At 45.9% G+C, this 20,858-nt stretch overlaps 1 long non-coding RNA gene across 1 annotated transcript in view; it reads right to left on the reverse strand.

The window, feature by feature from the left end:
* Window positions 1-516: 516 nt before the first annotated feature.
* Window positions 517-20,858, reverse strand: part of LOC134990830 (uncharacterized) — a 34,351-nt gene continuing 14,009 nt past the window's right edge. Inside the window, exon 2 of the long non-coding RNA XR_010195417.1 lies at window positions 517-1,708. This is a non-coding gene — a long non-coding RNA (uncharacterized LOC134990830). The remainder of the gene's footprint in view (window positions 1,709-20,858) is intronic.

Below are 20,858 nucleotides of genomic sequence, written 5' to 3' on the forward strand. Positions count from 1 at the left end.
GCAGAATGGTGACAGATCACTGGATTTGGTGATGTAGACCAATGATGGGGAACATGGGAGTATATTTACTAAAAGTCAATTTGGGTCGATTATTGGTTGATGTTAGATCAATTTTTGATCGATTTTATGTTTCAGGGTCTAAATCACACATTTACAGAAGATTTTTGACACTGTTAAAAAATAAAATCTTGTTAGTACAGTAAATGTGGAATTTAGACCTTGAAATAAAAAAAAATCATCCAAATATCGATCAATAATCGACCCAGATCAACTGTTAGTAAAAGGATTTTTTTTTTTAATTATGTCCAAAAACATCTTGTAGTAAATGTGGGATTTAGACCCTGAAACACAAAATCGATCAAAATCGACCCAAATCGACTTTTAGTAAATATACCCCCTGATGCTTTGAAGGGCTACATGTGGGGTCCTCTAACCTTCAAAGGGTTTGCACTTTACCCATAATCTCAGGAACAATTGAAAACAATACCTTTAATCAAAGAGACACAACTCCTCAACAACACAATAATATGTATTTTAATGGAAGAGAAAACAAATATTGTAAACTATAACAAAGAAATCTGACAATTCCATGTGACTTCTGGGTGACCAGATGTTCTGCCAGCATCTGAAAGTTAGGTGTAAAGGGCCCCATATACTAGAATGATAATGCCCGATTTCAGGCCAATTCGGGCTAATATATTGGGGGAAATCGGGCATTTTGGCTGTGGATCCGATCCGATGAGCGTTCCTGTGAGTGTCGGATCGGATCCCCTAGATCGCTAGTGCTGCACTCGTGATATATTGGTTCCCGCAGGCATGGCTGGGATCGCATACGATATATCGCATGCAAAATGTACCAAATCGTTTGGAATCGTATGGAACCACTCCCGGGAAGCTCCCGGGGGAGAGTTCAAGGGAAATCGCCTCCGACTTCAGCCTCTAGACATATAGTTCTAGTGTATGGGGTCCTTAAGGCTGGAACAGGCACATCACATTAATGGTGAGATATCTGAATCCATCAACCTGTTGAGCTTGTTGTTTTTAATCAAATAAATGTTATAAGACTTGGCGCTTATAGGTATTACTAATCTCTCCTGTTAGCTGCCGTCACTTTAAAGGGAAATACTCCACCCTTATTACCACACAGCAAGTAGACAATTAAGACAGCGCTTAGATAAGAGAGACATTTAATTGACTCTAACACATTAAAATAACCAAACAGTACCAGACTGGTCTGTACACACATATAAAAAATATATATACTGTACATATAATATAAATTCATAAACATTTCATCCCTAGTTTAAGAAGCCGTCATTATTGTAGAGACTTTCTAGCACTTTATAGTGGAATCCATTATGTAGAGCTGTCCTTAAATAAATGTGTTCTTTTCAGTACATACAGCTTTTTGTGTCCCAAATCCTGGCCAGGAACAAAGTGCAGTATGGGAAAAGAAGTTGTCCCCAATATCAGTAAGCCACTCACATATGGATCCTGCTACGGCATCTCTTGGCTCCCAGTGCTTTCCCTTTTTAAAGAAGCCTTCTCTGGAGTAATCGTCCCGTCAGTCTCCCTTATGTGGCATACATAAACCGGCCAGTGGTAGTACTTTAGATGGTGTTTCCAACAGTTCTTACGCGTTTCTCCGCCTGTTTAACCTCAGCGGTTTCCTCAGAGGACATCTTGTAGTAAATGTGGGGTTTAGACCCTGAAACACAAAAGAAATCAAAATCAACCCAAATCGACTTTTAGTAAATATTCCCCCTGATGCCTTGAAGGGCTACATGTGGGGTTCTCTAACCTTCAAAGGGTTTGCACTTCACCCATAATCTCAGGAACAACTGAAAACAATACCTTTAATCAAAGAGCCACAACTCCTCAACAACACAATAATATGTATTTTAATTGAAGAGAAAACAAATATTACAAACTATAACAAAGAAATCTGACAATTCCATGTGACTTCTGGGTGACCAGATGTTCTGCCAGCATTTTAACATAACAAGGAAACACAGCAGGCGGTCACTCACAACGGGTAATTAATATGTTTCTGTTTTCTAAACCCTGCTTGTACTCAGTTGATCAGAGTGCCAGCACTTGGACAGAGTAGTCTTCAGGGTCGGGGGGACTATACCAGTGTGCATTGCCTCTGTGACTGACTATCCCTGTTGGCTGCTAAAACAGGATAGAAACATAGAATGTGATTACAGATAAGAACCACTTCGCACATCTAGTGTGCCTAAGATATCTCAGTCAAAGGAGAGTAAGGGCTGGATCTGTGAGTGACATCATCCGGAGAAATTTCTAAGTTGAACCCTCCTTTGGCTTGTTTCCTGGGTTGGGGCATAAGGGGGGAGTGCACAATGCAGCTCAGCCATGACATTGTTGCACAGACTGTGACTGAATGCAAGGAAGCCTTCTTTTCCTCCAGGTGTCCAGGTAGTTCCCGTACTGAGATAAAGCGGCACAAAACTGTGTGGGCGGAGCCACAGTTGCCCTGCACTAAAGGACTGGACTATAGCCACAGAATGGACTATAAGAAACTATTACAGCAAGTGGCACTGCAGTTATTTTTCTTTCAACAGTGTCTCTGTACAGTGTGGAACTACGAGACCCTGCACGCCCTCCCAGAGGAACATATGTTTGCAGGGTTCCTGTGTGAAGTTATTGTCGATGACATTCCCATCTGGAGTCGCAACATGCAAGAACACAGTGAGCGCCTCTGTCAGGTGCTGGAAAGGATACGTGTTCTGGGTGTTGGAAGTTCCATATGTGGGTCACCTGCTCACTGATCAGGTGGTCCTGCCAGACACTGAAAAAATGGTGACCATTCAGCAAATGCTGTCCCCTGAGTACAAACTCCTTCTTCAATGCTTCCTGGTAATGACAAACTACCTGTTGAAATGTCTACTACAGTGATACAACCACACCACTAAGACAGCTTCCACATCAATATACAGAATTGTGCTGGCATGAGCAACACAAGGCTGTAGTAACAAAACTAAAACACTTGCTTAAAAGCCCTCCAGTGCTTCAGTACTATAATGTGAACTTACTGGTGGTGATCTCTGCAGATGCCTCATAACACGGTCTGGGTGCAGTATGCCTCCAAGAGAACAGACCCATTTCCTTTCATTCTAGAGCACTGATAGAGACTGAATCACGACATGCACAGATTTAAAAAATCCTTTTAGAATTGGTTTTTGCCTGTCACAAGTTCCACGACTCTATATCACTGTTGAGATGGACCATCAGCCACTCATAACCATTCTGCCAGCAAACAAAGAATGATGCTCAAGTTACAGAGACACGACTTGGATGTTGTCTACAAGTGTGGAAAAGAATTGTCTGTGGCTGACGCCCTTGCCATGGCCTACTTACCTCATACTGAGTGCCCACAAGTGGAAGATGAATATGATGTAATGTCTATACAAATACTATCCTCTAACTGAGTGGAGAAGCTACAATGTGAAACCTTGGCAGATGATCTCAAATGTCTCAAATCATATTGGAAGGGTGGCTCAAGGGAGATTCTCCCAGGATCTGTGCCCTTTTTTTTGCCATGAGAGATGAGCTCACGCAGGAGTCATCCTGAGATGTCAAAGATTTGTAATAGCATACACCCTGCAGAAGTACTATACAAAGCAGTTCCACCAGGGCCACCCAGACCTTGAAGCTACCAAGCACAGTGCCAGTGAATAGCTATATTTGTCCACCATGCTCAGTGACATTGAGAGAGAAGTCTCCATATGTGGTCTCTACAATGCTCTCAAAGTACATCAGCCTAAGGAACCTCTGTACATACACAAAGTTTCTGACTTGCCCTGGTCTGTTACTGCTGAAGACATCTTTGAATGGAGAGGAAAGGAACATCTAGCCTTGGTGGACTTCTATTCAGGGTTGTTTGAAATCGATTACCGCTTAATCTCACAAGTGCTACTGTTATTCCCAAACTTGACACACTTTGCTACACATGGCATTCCACAACAGCTGAACAGACAGATAACACCATGCAATTCACCAGTAGAAAGTTCAAAGAGTTTGCAAATACCTGGAAGTTTTACACACACACCACCTGAAGTCCCCACTATCAGTAATCCATGGCAACCAATCATCTGCTACGTATCATTTTACAGAATGCACTTGCTAAATGTTACATCAAAGCTGATTGGTTGCCATGGGCATCTTCTCAACTGGATACCTTCTCCACTCTTTTCACTGCTTCATGAATAGACCCCTAAAATGATTTACCGCACATAGGGGGTCATTCAGATCTGAATGCTGCTGTGCGTTTTTGCACAGCGGGTGATCAGGTACTAACTGCGCATGCGTATGCAGTGCACCGCAATGTGCACACACAGTGGACAGCAACAAAGGGCATCGCTGGTCAGCAACAAAAAGCATCGCTGGTAAACAACGGGATGGTGCGAAAAATCCGATCGCACGAGCGTTCGTAAGGTGATTGAGAGGAAGAGGCCGTTTGTGGCTGATAACTGAGCGTTACAGGGAGTGTCCGGAAAAACACAGGCGTTCCCAAGCGCTTTCAGGGAAGGTGTCTGACGTCAGCTCCGGCCCCGATCAGCCTGATGTGATCGCACTGTAGGAGTAAGTCCTGGGCTGCGCACAGACTGCACAAAGTGGATTTTAGCAGCTCGGCGTACACATAGGATCGCACACTTGCACTGCGAATATACAGTACACTTCCCCTGGAGGCGGCGACTATCTGAACGCAAGCCAGCAAAATTAGCAGCTCAGCGATCAGATCTGAATGACCCCTATAAACACAAACATATGGGTTAGTTTAATCAGGAGCAAATTAACCTAATAGTTTGTGTTTGGACAGGAACACCCAGATGAAACCCATGAAAACAGGCAAAGAACTTTCCAGCATCCATCATGTATATAACAGGTATCTTTTGCTTTGTTGTGTTTGGAGCTGAGAGCAGTAAGCTGCATTTCATGGTCATTTGTACAAGTCATCTGAGATGTGTGCGCAGAAGATTACATGTGCTTTGGTATTGACAGATCTTAAAGTGAATGTATTACACTTGCTGGACCAATATTTAATGCAATCATCCTGCAAAGCTCGTCAGGTTCATCGACTCACCACCCAGCTTCGCCTGGTCATCTGGAGAGTCCAAAATGGCATGTCATGGCATCAGCACCTGATGTGTCGCTGAGCCTGCCTATGGGGGTCATTCCGAGTTGATCGCTCGCTAGCAACTTTTTGCAGCGCTGCGAGCAGATAGTCGCTGCCTATGGGGGTGTGTATTTTCGCTTTGCAAGTGTGCAAACGCCTGTGCAGCCGAGTGGTACAAAAACAGTTTCTGCAGTTTCTGAGCAGCTCTGGACTTACTCAGCCGCTGCGATCACTTCAGTCTTTTTGGTCCCGGAATTGACGTCAGACACCCGCCCTGCAAACGCTTGGACACGCCTGCGTTTTCCCAAACACTCCTAGAAAATAGTCAGTTGACACCCACAAACGCCCTCTTTCTGTCAATCACCTTGCAATCGGCCGTGCAAATGGATTCTTCGTTAAATCCATCGTCCAGCACCAATCCTCTTTGTACACGTATGACGTGCCTGCGCATTGCAGTGCATGTGCATGTGCAGTTTTGCCGAGTTTTAACCTGATCGCAGCGCTGCAAAAAGTTACTTGCGAGCGATCAACTCGGAATGACCCCCTATGTTCTGGACTTTGGCTGCTGCACACTGTTTGCGCTCACCACCAGCCCTCTATGGTATGGGCCAGGGGATACCCTTATAATGCTGATTTCACCATTGTTGCCCTTTATGTATTCTGTATTACTAACACCAACTATGTTTACATGAAGTTTGCACAGTGATACTTTTTAAATATGTTTTAAATGTTTTATTTTTTATTTTTTTATGAATGCTGAATAAATGTGTTTCCCTTATAAGTCTATGTAATTAGACGTAGAGTGGATAATTATAGACATAAGAGTAATACACTGTGTAAACACAGCCTCATTGAATTAGAGGTGTAATACATTTTAAGAAAAGAGCACTAATATATACTTGCTCAGTAACCCTATAATACAGATTAATAATGTCGCCTCTACTGCAGGTCCGGTGCAAGATCTCTCTGCACCCTAGGCAAATCTTCAGCCTAGCACCCCCACACCTGCAAACCCTACCACCACCACCTCTCGGAGGAGAGATACAGGTGGTCACTAGGTGTGCTGGGGTGAATTGCATCATTATACATATACAGAGAAAAGAAAGAGACAACACTCAAGGGGGTAAATTTACTAAGAATCTTAATTTTCCGTTTGAGGTCAAAGTTCAATCACGAATGACATCGAAAGTGTAAATATGCAACTTTTTGAATTGATTACGACTAATTTACTAAGATGCCGTATTCTGCATTTTCGGGTTTTCCGATGTCGATGTCATTCGTTTTTTTAGGCAGTGTTTTACGTGAGTGACTTGTAAAACACTGCCGACTTTAATACAATGAATCTCGGCCGGATCTGAGAGATCCGTGCTGGGCTTCATTGTGCACCTTGTTAAAAAAAAAAATGTTTAAACTTTAAAAAAAAATTGCGTGGGGTCCCCCCTCCTAAGCCAAACCAGCCTCGGGCTCTTTGAGCCGGTCCTGGTTGCAAAAAAATGGGGAAAAAATTGACAGGGGTTCCCCCATATTTAAGCAACCAGCACCGGGCTCTGCGCCTGGTCCTGGTTCCAAAAATACAGGGGACAAAAAGCGTAGGGGTCCCCCGTATTTTTGAAACCAGCACCGGGCTCCACTAGCTGGACAGATAATGCCACAGCCGGGGGTCACTTTTATACAGCGCCCTGCGGCCGTGGCATTAAATACCCAACTAGTCACCCTTGGCCGGGGGTACCCTGGAGGAGTGGGAACCCCTTCAATCAAGGGGTCCCCCCCCTCCAGCCACCCAAGGGCCAGGGGTGAAGCCCAAGGCTGTCCCCCCCATCCAATGGGCTGCGGATGGGGGGCTGATAGCCTTTGTTGAAAGTTATGAATATTGTTTTTAGTAGCAGTACTACAAGTCCCAGCAAGTCTCCCCCGCAAGCTGGTACTTGGAGAACCACAAGTACCAGCATGCGGAGGAAAACCGGGCCCGCTGGTACCTGTAGTACTACTACTATAAAAATACCCCAATAAAGACATTACACACACACCTTGAAAGTATAACTTTAATGCATACATAAACACCACCATATACACATACTCAGTGGCAAACGCAGGATTTGCATGGGGGGGTTTCCAGAACTGGGTGGAGCCAATCACGGGGGTGGGGACTGAGGTGACCCAGTATATGCTGGGTCCGTAAAAATAGTGTGTCTGTGTGTGTGTATATATATATATATATATATATATATATACATACATACATATCTACACATATATAGGGTTCACTATGGTATGCCAGCGGACAGGCTCCCAGCGACCAGCATACCGGCGCCAGGAGCCCGACCACCGGCTTACCGACAGTGTGGCGAGCGCAAATGAGCCCCTTGCGGTCTCGCTGCACTCGCCACGCTACGGGCACGGTGGTGAGCTATGCGCGCCACGCTATTTTATTCTCCCTCCAGGGGGGTCGTGGACCCCCACGAGGGAGAGCAATTGTCGGTATGCCGGCTGTCGGGATCCCGGCGCCGGTATACTGTGCGCCGGGATCCCATCAGTCGGCATACTGAAGACCACCCCATATATATACCGTGTGTGTATATATATATATATATACATACATACACACACACACACACACACACACACACACACACACGTACATATACACATATACATAGCATATTAAACATGCATATATATATATATATATATATATATACACATACAGTACACGTATATATACGCATGTATATATATCTTATGTGTGTGTGTGTTTATATGTATGTATGTATGTATATACATGTGTATATATGTATGCACATGGATATATATGTACTATAATTAAAATAAAGTAAACTTTCATTGCACTTAGAAGTGCCACCAGGAAGACAGCAGGCTGCAGAGGACGCTAGACAGCCATTAATAATACTCATGCAGCTAAATTTAAAAAAAAAAAATTTTTTTTTTTTTAGTGGAGGGGGGTTTCTGGGTGCTCGGAAACCCCCCCTGGGTGCGCCACTGATACTTACCTTATGTTCACACGAGGGTCGGTCCTCTTCTCCATGTAGAATCCATGGTGTACCTGTTGAAAAAATTCTACTCACCAAATCCAGTGTAGAGGGCTCCTCGGGTAATCCATTTGTAATCCACGTACTTGTAAAAATAAAAAAACGGACACCCGACCACGAACTGAAAGGGGCCCCATGTTTTCACATGGGACCCCTTTCCCCGAATGCCAGAAACACCCTCTGACTTATGTCTAAGAGGGTTTCTTCAGCCAATCAGGGAGCGCCACGTTGTGGCACCCTCCTGATCGGCTGTGTGCTCCTGTACTGTCTGACAGGCGGCACACGGCAGTGTTACAATGTAGCGCCTATGCGCTCCATTGTAACCAATGGTGGGAACTTTGTGGTCAGCAGTGAGGTTACTTTCGGTCACCCGCTGACCACAAAGTTCCCACCATTGGTTACAATGGAGCGCATAGGCGCTACATTGTAACACTGCTGTGTGCCGCCTGTCACACAGTACAGGAGCACACAGCCGATCAGGAGGGTGCCACAACATGGCGCTCCCTGATTGGCTGAGGAAACCCTCTTAGACATAAGTCAGAGGGGGTTTCTGGCATTCGGGGAAAGGGGTCCCATGTGAAAACATGGGGCCCCTTTCAGTTCGTGGTCGGGTGTCCGTTTTTTTATTTTTACAAGTACGTGGATTACAAATGGATTACCCGAGGAGCCCTCTACACTGGATTTGGTGAGTAGAATTTTTTCAACAGGTACACCATGGATTCTACATGGAGAAGAGGACCGACCCTCGTGTGAACATAAGGTAAGTATGTGTATATGGTGGTGTGTATGTATGCATTAAAGTTATACTTTCAAGGTGTGTGTGTAATGTCTTTATTGGGGTATTTTTATAGTAGTAGTACTACAGGTACCAGCGGGCCCGGTTTTCCTCCGCATGTGGTTCTCCAAGTACCAGCTTGCGGGGAGGCTTGCTGGGACTTGTAGTACTGCTACTAAAAACAATATTCATAACTTTCAACAAAGGCTATCAGCCCCCCATCCGCAGCCCATTGGATGGGGGGGACAGCCTCGGGCTTCACCCCTGGCCCTTGGGTGGCTGGAGGGGGGGGACCCCTTGATTGAAGGGGTTCCCACTCCTCCAGGGTACCCCGGCCAGGGGTGACTAGTTGGGTATTTAATGCCACGGCAGCAGGGCGCTGTATAAAAGTGACCCCCGGCTGTGGCATTATCTGTCCAGCTAGTGGAGCCCGGTGCTGGTTTAAAAATACGGGGGACCCCTACGCTTTTTGTCCCCCGTATTTTTGGAACCAGGCGCAGAGCCCGGTGCTGGTTGCTTAAATATGGGGGAACCCCTGTCAATTTCCCCCCCATATTTTTGCAACCAGGGCCGGCTCAAAGAGCCCGAGGCTGGTTTGGTTTAGGAGGGGGGACCCCACGCATTTTTTTTTTGAAAAATTAAAACATTTCCCACCCCTTCCCACTGAAAAACATGCACGGATCTCATGGATCCGTGCATGCCTATACAAACACGGGATAAAAAAGCAGGTCTGTTTTTTTTTTAGCACTTTTTCACGATTTGTATTTCATCACGGCAGTGTTTGGCTATTGTCGGCAGTGTTTGTGTTTTGCACTTTTTAGTAAATTCCCGATTTCTACCAAATTGCAGGCGTATTTGACCGATGGTGTATTGATTCATGTTTTTTTCCTAGGACTTCCAAAATATTACGAATGCCCTCATCACTGCCGTGATTTTTGTTTATTAAATTACCGAGATGACACTTTGAAGAAAAAACGGCATCTCGGTCAAAATCGGGACCTTAGTAAATATACCCCTCGGACTTTTAAAGTGATAAAGCATACTGTATAACAGTGTCACTAAATTTTGTGAATTTGTCCACAATATACTTTTACTTTCAAATCCTTGAGTGACGATCAGTCTTTCTGCCTACATATACACACTAGATGGCATGTTAGGAATTGTATAGGACATTGAGGCTAATTTCACATTTTTGTGCTGGGATGTTATATACACTGCTCAAAAAATAAAGGGAACACTAAAATAACACATCCTAGATCTGAATGAATGAAATATTCTTATTAAATACTTTGTTCTTTACATAGTTGAATGTGCTGACAACAAAATCACACAAAAATTATCAATGGAAATCAAATTTATTAACCCATGGAGGTCTGGATTTGGAGTCACACTCAAAATTAAAGTGGAAAAACACACTACAGGCTGATCCAACTTTGATGTAATGTCCTTAAAATAAGTCAAAATGAGGCTCAGTAGTGTGTGTGGCCTCCACGTGCCTGTATGACCTCCCTACAACACCTGGGCATGCTCCTGATGACTGCGGATGGTCTCCTGAGGGATCTCCTCCTAGACCTGGACTAAAGCATCCGCCAACTCCTGGACAGTCTGTGGTGCAACGTGGCGTTGGTGGAGCGAGACATGATGTCCCAGATGTGCTCAATTGGATTTAGGTCTGGGGAACGGGCGGGCCAGTCCATAGCATCAATGCCTTCGTCTTGCAGGAACTGCTGACACACTCCAGCCACATGAGGTCTAGCATTGTATTGCATTAGGAGGAACCCAGGGCCAACCACACCAGCATATGGTCTCACAAGGGGTCTTAGGATTTCATCTCGGTACCTAATGGCAGTCACCTCTGGCGAGCGCATGGAGGGCTATGCAGCCCCCCAAAGAAATGCCACCCCACACCATTACTGACCCACTGCCAAACCGGTCATGCTGGAGAATGTTGTAGGCAGCAGAACGTTCTCCTTGGCGTCTCCAGACTCTGTCACGTCTATCACATGTGCTCAGTGAGAACCTGCTTTCATCTGTGAAGAGCACATGGCGCCAGTGGCGAATTTGCCAATCTTGGTGTTCTCTGGCAAATGCCAAACGTCCTGCACAGTGTTGGGCTGTAAGCACAACCCCCACCTGTGGACGTCGGGCCCTCATACCACCCTCATGGAGTCTGTTTCTGATCGTTTGAGTAGACACATGCACATTTGTGGCTTGCTGGAGGTCATTTTGCAGGGCTCTGGCAGTGCTCCTCCTGTTCCTCCTTGCACAAAGGCGGAGGTAGCAGTCCTGCTGCTGGGTTGTTGCCCTCCTCCGGCCTCCTCCACGTCTCCTGATGTACTGGCCTGTCTCCTGGTAGCGCCTCCATGCTCTGGACACTACGCTGACAGACACAGCAAACCTTCTTGCCACAGCTCGCATTGCTGTGCCATCCTGGATGAGCTGCACTTCCTGAGCCACTTGTGTGGGTTGTAGACTCTGTCTCATGCTACTGCTAGAGTGAAAGCACCGCCAGCTTTCAAACGTGACCAAAACATCAGCCAGAAAGCATAGGAGCTGAGAAGTGGTCTGTGGTCACCACCTGCAGAACAACTCGTTTATTGGGGGTGTCTTGCTAATTGCCTATAATTTCCACCTGTTCTCTATTCCATTTGCACAACAGCATGTGAAATTGGGAAACAGTCCTTAGATGTTCCTCACTGTTCTGGCTGACAGAATATAAACGATTTCTTCTCAGTCCCACACGACTTGATTTCTCGATTTCAAGGAAAAAACAGACAGAGGGGAACTAGATTGTAGTGAAATCTAAAGGTGAAAATTTCTTTCCCCCTTTCTCCACCCCCGTGATAAATCAAACAGGGTAGGTCCGTCACCCTATTCTCCTTAAAGCAGGAGATTGAAGTATTCTAATCGTTCTTTAAACTTTCTTCAAAAGGGTGTATCTCTCCTTTAGGGGTCCACCACCGTGAATGATAAGCAGGTATGGTACCAGACCGTACCTTACTTACTACCAATGAAACTGTATAAATCCTATAAAGGTATCTTTTCACCAAATTTTTCTGGGGAGATGAGATGGTATCAGGCGTACCCGACTTACTATTTTTCAGGAGTAGTCTTCCACATAAAGGTATCTTTATATCAACTCTCTTCCTTTCTGTGCACAATTTCTCCCCTTCTATCACCTGGTGGTTATTCCAGTCTCGATCAATGAGGATAGCAAGACAGAGAGAGGGGAACAGGATTTATAGTAGGTCAGAGCACTACTTGTGAATTGTATGGCAGCAGTTCCTTGACTGTTTCTACGACTCTGCTGCCATACACCACATTTCTCCGTAGTATTTTTTCCTAAAAACAAACCTTCCCATTCAATTTCCCTGAAAAATACCCTCATCTTTTCAAAATTCACTTTGCTAAAGTTTAGAGTCCTAGCTGAGCCAGTATAGGGCTGTTTATGAAAACTGATATTGAATGTGACCATATTGTGGTCGCTGTTCCCTATGGGTTCCCCTACTATAATACCTGATATCAAATCCCCATTGTTTGTTAATACCAGGTCTAAGATTGCATTGTACCTAGTTGGTTCCTCAATTAGTTGAACTAAGTAGTTATCATTTAGTGTGTATAAAAACATATTGCCCTTAGCAGTATCACATGAATCGTTTTTCCAGTTTATCTCTGGATAGTTAAAATCTCCTATCACTACTATGTCTCCTACTCCTGCTGCTCTTTCAATTTGCTTTAGTAACAATTCCTCATCAGATACATTGATACCAGGCGGCCTATAGCATACACCCAATACTAACTTTTTTATTCCTTTTTCCCCGCATGCAATTTCTACCCATAATGTCTCGACAGTGTCTACAGTCCCCTCCTGAATATCTTCCCGTATATCAGGTTTTAAAAACGGCTTTACGTAAAGACACACCCCTCCACCCTTTTTATTTAGTCTGTCTCTCCTAAACAGTGTATAGCCCTCTAGATTGACTGTCCAATCATGAGATTCTGTCACGATCCGGGTATCTGGACGCCATTTCTTACCCATCAGATGCCTCCTAAGGCTGGCTCAGCGCTCCAGGACCGGATCCCATCTGTTATCCTGATGTGTACATTCCTGTATCCTCTCCTGTCACTCTGGGACGCTGTCACAGTAAACGCCATATTACACCTGGCATGGCGTCTCCCGCGGCCTCCGACGCCGTCCCTGAACTTCTGCATGCAGAGTGTCTGAGTGGCGATTACGTCAGCCGCGGCCTCCGCGTGGTTGGATGTGCATCTGTCAGCCTGGCGTCTCCTGTCTCCAGTGGCCGGCGCCGCCATTACTGTTTTCATTACCACATGGATTACAAACCAAACTTCCCTCCAAGTGTCTGCATGGGCGCAGCCATCTTGGATTCTGTCAGCTGATCATTTCCTCCAATCTGTTGTCAGTATTGTTAATCTGCATAATTGCCTAGCCAATCCCTTCCTTGCTGCAGGTATAAATACACTGTGCCTGAGCAAGGAAGGCGTCAGTGCTTTGGTTGTCAAACCTAGTTCCTGTTTGTTTGTCTCTCTCCTGTGATTGTCTTCCAGGTTCCAGCTCCTGTCTCAAGACTTCCACCATAGAGACCCGCACCAGCATTCCACCTGCGGTGTAGCCTGACTCTCCAATCCATTGTGGATTCATCTGTTTCCAGCTACAACATTACCTGCTTCCAGCTCAGCTTCCAGCAGAGTACAACTTCCCTTAAAGGGCCGGTGTCCTTTCTACACTTTACCACTCTCCACCGGTATTATTATTTCTCCGCTCTCAAGTTCTACATTTCAGTTCATATTTCATCGCTCCCAAGTTAATTTATTATTTAACTGGTTCCAGCCAGTATCCACTCCGTGCTAACAACAGTCTGGTTCCAGCCAGTATCCACAGCAGCTGTTTTATCTTCAGCAACCCAGCTTTTCCTGGAACACCAGCTGGCACAATCCTGGGTTATCTCCATTGCTACAGTCGGGCCTGGTAAGGACTTTCCATCTAGAAGATCATAAGAACTATCTCACACTACCAGTGCCCTGTGGCTCCTGCCATCCTGTAGTACCCAGGAACTGTATTTATTCTTTGCTGACTTTTACGTTTTCTTTTACTGCTGCTGTGTTGCGGAGTTGTCATAATAAACATCATTGACTTTTATCCAAGTTGTCGTGGTCACGCCTTCGGGCAGTTATTATTCATGTTACTTACATGTCCAGGGGTCTGATACAACCTCCCAGGTTCCGGTACATCTCAGCCCCTACAACTGAGGCTGCCTCCCGTCAGCTCAGGCCCTCAGTTGTGACAGTAAGCACTGACCTAATGAATCCAGCCGGAGACCAGGATCAAGCGGCCAGGCCGATGCAAGAACTGGCAGCCCGACTAGAACATCAGGAGGCTGCACAGGGCCACATCATCCGCTGTCTCCAGGATCTCTCTACTCGGCTGGATGGGATTCAGACAACTCTCCGTGGATCAGGCGCGTCTGGTGCGTCAACCACAGTGACTCCAGCTATAACCCCACCCACCTTACCCATTTCTGCTCCACGTCTTCACCTTCCAACGCCAGCAAAATTTGACGGATCTCCAGGATTCTGCAGGGGATTTCTCAACCAGTGTGAGATTCAGTTTGAGCTACAACCTGGCAATTTTCCCAGTGACCGTACAAAAATTGCCTACATTATTTCTCTTCTCAGTGGCTCAGCCCTTGATTGGGCATCACCGTTATGGGAGAGGTCCGACACCCTGCTATCTTCCTACACTGCCTTCGTGTCAACATTCAGGCGCATCTTCGACGAGCCAGGCCGGGTAACCTCAGCTTCATCCGAGATTCTCCGTTTACGCCAGGGGTCACGTACTGTAGGACAATATCTGATACAGTTCCAGATCCTGGCATCCGAACTGGCATGGAACGACGAGGCCCTGTATGCTGCATTCTGGCATGGCTTATCTGAGTGTATTAAAGATGAGTTAGCTACCAGAGACTTACCTTCTAAGTTAGATGAGCTAATCTCACTCTGCACGAAAGTTGATTTACGTTTCAGAGAGAGAGCAATTGAGCGTGGAAGATCATCTGCTCCAAAATCTTCTGCTCCTCCTCCTCGCCAACTGTCACCAACTAAAGATGAGCCCATGCAAATTGGCCGTTCCCGTTTAACTCCTGCTGAGCGCCGAAGACGTCTCTCCAAGTCTCTTTGTCTTTACTGTGCAGCTCCGTCTCACACCATCAATGCCTGTCCCGAATGTCCGGGAAAACTCCAAACCCTAGCTCGCCCAGGAGAGGGCCGGCTAGGAGTAATGATCTCCTCTCCATCTCCTCATGATTGTAATCTCCCAGTGTCGCTCCAAATTGCTCAACGTTATCGGAACGTCATTGCCCTCCTTGATTCCGGAGCAGCTGGAAACTTTATTACCGAAGCCTATGTTAAACGGTGGTCCCTACCCACCGAGAGACTTCCTTCGTCCATCTCCTTAACTGCCGTGGATGGCAGCAAGATTTTTGATGCAGTTATTTCCCTAAGGACTCTACCAGTTCGTCTGAGAGTGGGAGTTCTTCATTCTGAATTTATTTCTTTTTTAGTGATTACAAGAGCCACACATCCTGTGGTCCTGGGCCTTCCATGGCTCCGTCTTCACAATCCTACAATTGATTGGACGACTACGCAAATCCTGGCATGGGGTTCCTCCTGTGCTGAGACATGTTTGTTTAAAGTATTGCCTGTCTGTTCTTCCTCCCCCAGGTCGTCTGATGTTCCACCTCCTCCATATCAAGATTTCACGGATGTGTTCAGTAAAGCTTCTGCTGATATCCTTCCTCCTCATAGAGAATGGGACTGCCCGATTGATCTCGTTCCAGGGAAGGTTCCACCTCAAGGCCGAACTTATCCGTTGTCTCTGCCTGAGACGCATTCGATGGAGGAATACATTAAAGAGAACCTAGCAAAGGGGTTCATTCGACCTTCTTCTTCTCCAGCCGGCGCAGGCTTCTTTTTTGTAAAAAAGAAAGATGGTGGTCTGCGGCCGTGCATCGACTACAGAGGTTTGAACGACATTACCATCAAGAACCGTTATCCTTTACCCCTGATTACTGAGCTCTTTGACAGAGTTAGCGGAGCTACCATCTTTACAAAGCTGGACTTGAGAGGTGCATACAATCTCATCCGGATCCGTGGGGGTGACGAGTGGAAGACCGCCTTTAACACCCGTGACGGACATTATGAGTACCTCGTCATGCCCTTCGGATTGAGCAATGCTCCAGCTGTCTTCCAGCATTTTGTCAATGAGATCTTCAGAGACATTCTATACCGTCATGTCGTGGTCTATCTAGACGATATCCTCATTTTTGCCAACGATTTAGAGGAACATCGTTTTTGGGTTAAAGAGGTTCTGTCCCGTCTCCGTGTCAATCATCTCTATTGCAAATTAGAAAAATGCGTCTTTGAAGTCAAGTCCATTCCGTTTCTAGGGTACATTGTGTCCGGTTCCGGACTAGAGATGGATCCTGAGAAACTACAAGCAATCCAAAATTGGCCGGTACCCTTAACCCTCAAAGGGGTCCAGAGGTTCTTAGGGTTCGCCAACTATTACCGAAAGTTTATACAAGACTTTTCCACCATTGTGGCGCCTATTACTGCTTTCACTAAGAAGGGTGCTAACCCGTCCAAGTGGTCTGAAGAAGCCATGCAAGCATTTCATCTTTTAAAACAAAGGTTCATCTCTGCGCCTGTTCTGAAACAGCCTGACATCGACTCTCCTTTCATCTTAGAGGTGGATGCCTCCTCCGTTGGAGTAGGAGCGGTGTTATCTCAGAGGGCTAAAGATGGCCATTTACACCCTTGCAGTTTCTTCTCCCGGAAGTTCTCCCCAGCTGAGCGCAACTATGCCATTGGCGACCAGGAGTTGCTAGCCATCAAGCTCGCTCTAGAAGAGTGGAGGTATCTGTTGGAGGGAGCTTCTCATTCAATCACCATACTTACAGACCACAAGAACCTTTTATACCTGAAGGGCGCACAATGTCTCAACCCTCGTCAGGCCAGATGGGCACTTTTCTTTTCCAGGTTCGACTTTAAACTCCAGTTCTGTCCGGGCTCTCAGAATCGCAAGGCCGATGCCCTTTCCCGCTCATGGGAGCAAGAAAATGAGTCAGAGTTTTCAGACAAGCATCCTATTATAAATCCGTTGGCATTCTCCACGGTAGGGATGGACTCTACGCCCCCATCAGGGAAAAGTTTTGTGAAGCCGATGCTAAGGAAGAAGCTCATGCATTGGGCCCATGCTTCCCGTTTTGCCGGACATACAGGTATCCAAAAAACCCTGGAGTTTATCTCTAGGTCCTATTGGTGGCCAACTCTGAAAAAGGACGTCTTGGAGTTTATTGCATCTTGCCCAAAGTGTGCCCAACATAAAGTATCCCGCCAGTCGCCTGCGGGGCAACTGGTTCCACTATCCGTTTCCCGTCGACCATGGACCCACTTGTCGATGGATTTCATTACAGACTTACCCATGTGCAACAAGTTCAATACCATCTGGGTGGTAGTTGACCGGTTCACCAAGATGGCACACTTCATTCCTCTCACCGGTCTTCCGTCAGCTTCCAAGTTGGCTCAAGTATTCATACAAGAGATCTTCCGACTCCACGGTCTTCCTGAAGAAATTATCTCAGATCGAGGAGTTCAATTCACAGCCAAATTCTGGCGAAGTTTATGTCAAGTCCTCCAAGTCAAGCTAAAGTTTTCCACGGCTTACCATCCTCAGACCAATGGTCAAACCGAGAGGGTGAATCAGGACTTGGAGGCCTTCCTCCGCATCTATGTGTCCTCCTCTCAAGATGACTGGGTTCAATTACTTCCCTGGGCCGAGTTCTGTCATAACAACCAGTATCATTCTTCATCTGCTTCAACACCATTCTTCACTAACTTTGGATTCCACCCTAAAGTCCCTGAGTTCCAACCGCTTCCAGCAACTTCTGTTCCCGCAGTGGATATCACCTTGCATCAGTTTGCCAATATCTGGAAGAGCGTACGATCAGCTCTGCTCAAGGCATCGTTCAGGTACAAGAAGTTTGCGGATAAGAAGCGTCGAGCAGTTCCTGCTCTCAAGGTGGGTGATCGGGTATGGTTATCCACGAAGAATTTGAGGTTAAGAGTTCCCAGTATGAAGTTTGCACCTCGCTATATCGGTCCTTTCAAGATTGAACAAGTCATCAATCCTGTTGCTTACAGACTCCAGTTGCCTCCCTTCTTAAAAATACCCAGGACATTCCATGTTTCCCTGTTGAAACCGCTGATCTTGAATCGGTTTCATTCCTCACTTCCTCCAACTCCGAAAGTCCAAACTCAACGAGGCGTTGAGTATGAAGTGGCCAAGATCCTGGACTCACGTCACCGTTACGGTCAACTACAATATCTTATTGACTGGAAGGGTTATGGTCCTGAGGAACGTTCATGGACCAATGCTTCTGATGTCCATGCTCCTGCCTTGGTCCGGAGATTCCATTCCAAGTTTCCTCAAAAGCCAAAGAAGTGTCCTGGGGCCACTCCTAAAGGGGGGGGTGCTGTCACGATCCGGGTATCTGGACGCCATTTCTTACCCATCAGATGCCTCCTAAGGCTGGCTCAGCGCTCCAGGACCGGATCCCATCTGTTATCCTGATGTGTACATTCCTGTATCCTCTCCTGTCACTCTGGGACGCTGTCACAGTAAACGCCATATTACACCTGGCATGGCGTCTCCCGCGGCCTCCGCCGCCGTCCCTGAACTTCTGCATGCAGAGTGTCTGAGTGGCGATTACGTCAGCCGCGGCCTCCGCTGTGTCCGCGTGGTTGGATGTGCATCTGTCAGCCTGGCGTCTCCTGTCTCCAGTGGCCGGCGCCGCCATTACTGTTTTCATTACCACATGGATTACAAACCAAACTTCCCTCCAAGTGTCTGCATGGGCGTAGCCATCTTGGATTCTGTCAGCTGATCATTTCCTCCAATCTGTTGTCAGTATTGTTAATCTGCATAATTGCCTAGCCAATCCCTTCCTTGCTGCAGGTATAAATACACTGTGCCTGAGCAAGGAAGGCGTCAGTGCTTTGGTTGTCAAACCTAGTTCCTGTTTGTTTGTCTCTCTCCTGTGATTGTCTTCCAGGTTCCAGCTCCTGTCTCAAGACTTCCACCATAGAGACCCGCACCAGCATTCCACCTGCGGTGTAGCCTGACTCTCCAATCCATTGTGGATTCATCTGTTTCCAGCTACAACATTACCTGCTTCCAGCTCAGCTTCCAGCAGAGTACAACTTCCCTTAAAGGGCCGGTGTCCTTTCTACACTTTACCACTCTCCACCGGTATTATTATTTCTCCGCTCTCAAGTTCTACATTTCAGTTCATATTTCATCGCTCCCAAGTTCATTTATTATTTAACTGGTTCCAGCCAGTATCCACTCCGTGCTAACAACAGTCTGGTTCCAGCCAGTATCCACAGCAGCTGTTTTATCTTCAGCAACCCAGCTTTTCCTGGAACACCAGCTGGCACAATCCTGGGTTATCTCCATTGCTACAGTCGGGCCTGGTAAGGACTTTCCATCTAGAAGATCATAAGAACTATCTCACACTACCAGTGCCCTGTGGCTCCTGCCATCCTGTAGTACCCAGGAACTGTATTTATTCTTTGCTGACTTTTACGTTTTCTTTTACTGCTGCTGTGTTGCGGAGTTGTCATAATAAACATCATTGACTTTTATCCAAGTTGTCGTGGTCACGCCTTCGGGCAGTTATTATTCATGTTACTTACATGTCCAGGGGTCTGATACAACCTCCCAGGTTCCGGTACATCTCAGCCCCTACAACTGAGGCTGCCTCCCGTCAGCTCAGGCCCTCAGTTGTGACAGATTCGTCCCACCAAGTTTCAGTAATGCCTATAATATAATACTGTTTGCTTGCTGCAAGTATTTCTAGTTCTCCCTTTTTACCAGTAATGCTTCTAGCGTTTACATACATACAACTAAGTATTTTCCCTTGCGTTAGGGACATCTTTCACCTTATGTAGCAAGGATGACCTGTAATCGTCATTGGTTAGTGCTTTGGTAAAATCTCTTTTAGTACCCATGTTAGTAACCTTACCGCCTGCTTGTCAACCTTTTATATACAAAAACAAGAACAACATTGTTTATACTAGTAGGTTTCTGTCTAGAACCAATCATATGCTGAGCAGATTGAATGGTAAATTCAGTAATATAATGAAGCCACCAACATTTGTGTTGATTGTCTGACCACAATAGAGGTGGCCTGTTGGATCTAGCCATTGAGCTGCTTGTTTACTGCTTTGTAGTCTGATTGGCCAGTATATGGGAGACCTTCAATTGCATTGCATCTTAATTTCAATCAATGTGATTTTCACAACCTTATATGAGCTTTACATACACTGTATATTCTTAAATTACTCTCTAATAAAGAGGAGAAAACTGATTGTTTTGTTCTTTTAGCTCGTCAACATGTTTGAAGTACAATGAAGAGGTGGAGCGAAGTCTATTAAATTGACTTCTTCACAAGTAAAAAAATCTGAAAACGTGATACAGCTATAGATGCCCCTGTACAAAATGTATACAAATGTATACTCCAAGGAAAAATAAAAATAAATGCACATAATAAAAAATACAATTTTTGAAGTAACCTAAATATTACAGTCATTGATATAAATGGATTTGTCTGGACAGCAGAGTAAACTATGGTGCTCTTCCATAACCGACACGTTTTCAGAACATAACATGAATGTGTACCAGTACTCTCCTGGGTGCTTCTGCCATGCATGAGACCAATTGCGGGGGGGGGGGGGGTAGCGGGTAACATGCGGGAGACCAATCGCAGGGGGGGGCAGGTAATATGATGAGGGGAGAGCGGGTAACTAGCGGGAG

The sequence above is a fragment of the Pseudophryne corroboree genome, chromosome 1 (assembly GCF_028390025.1).
Source record: "Pseudophryne corroboree isolate aPseCor3 chromosome 1, aPseCor3.hap2, whole genome shotgun sequence".
Taxonomy (NCBI): Eukaryota; Metazoa; Chordata; class Amphibia; order Anura; family Myobatrachidae; genus Pseudophryne; species Pseudophryne corroboree.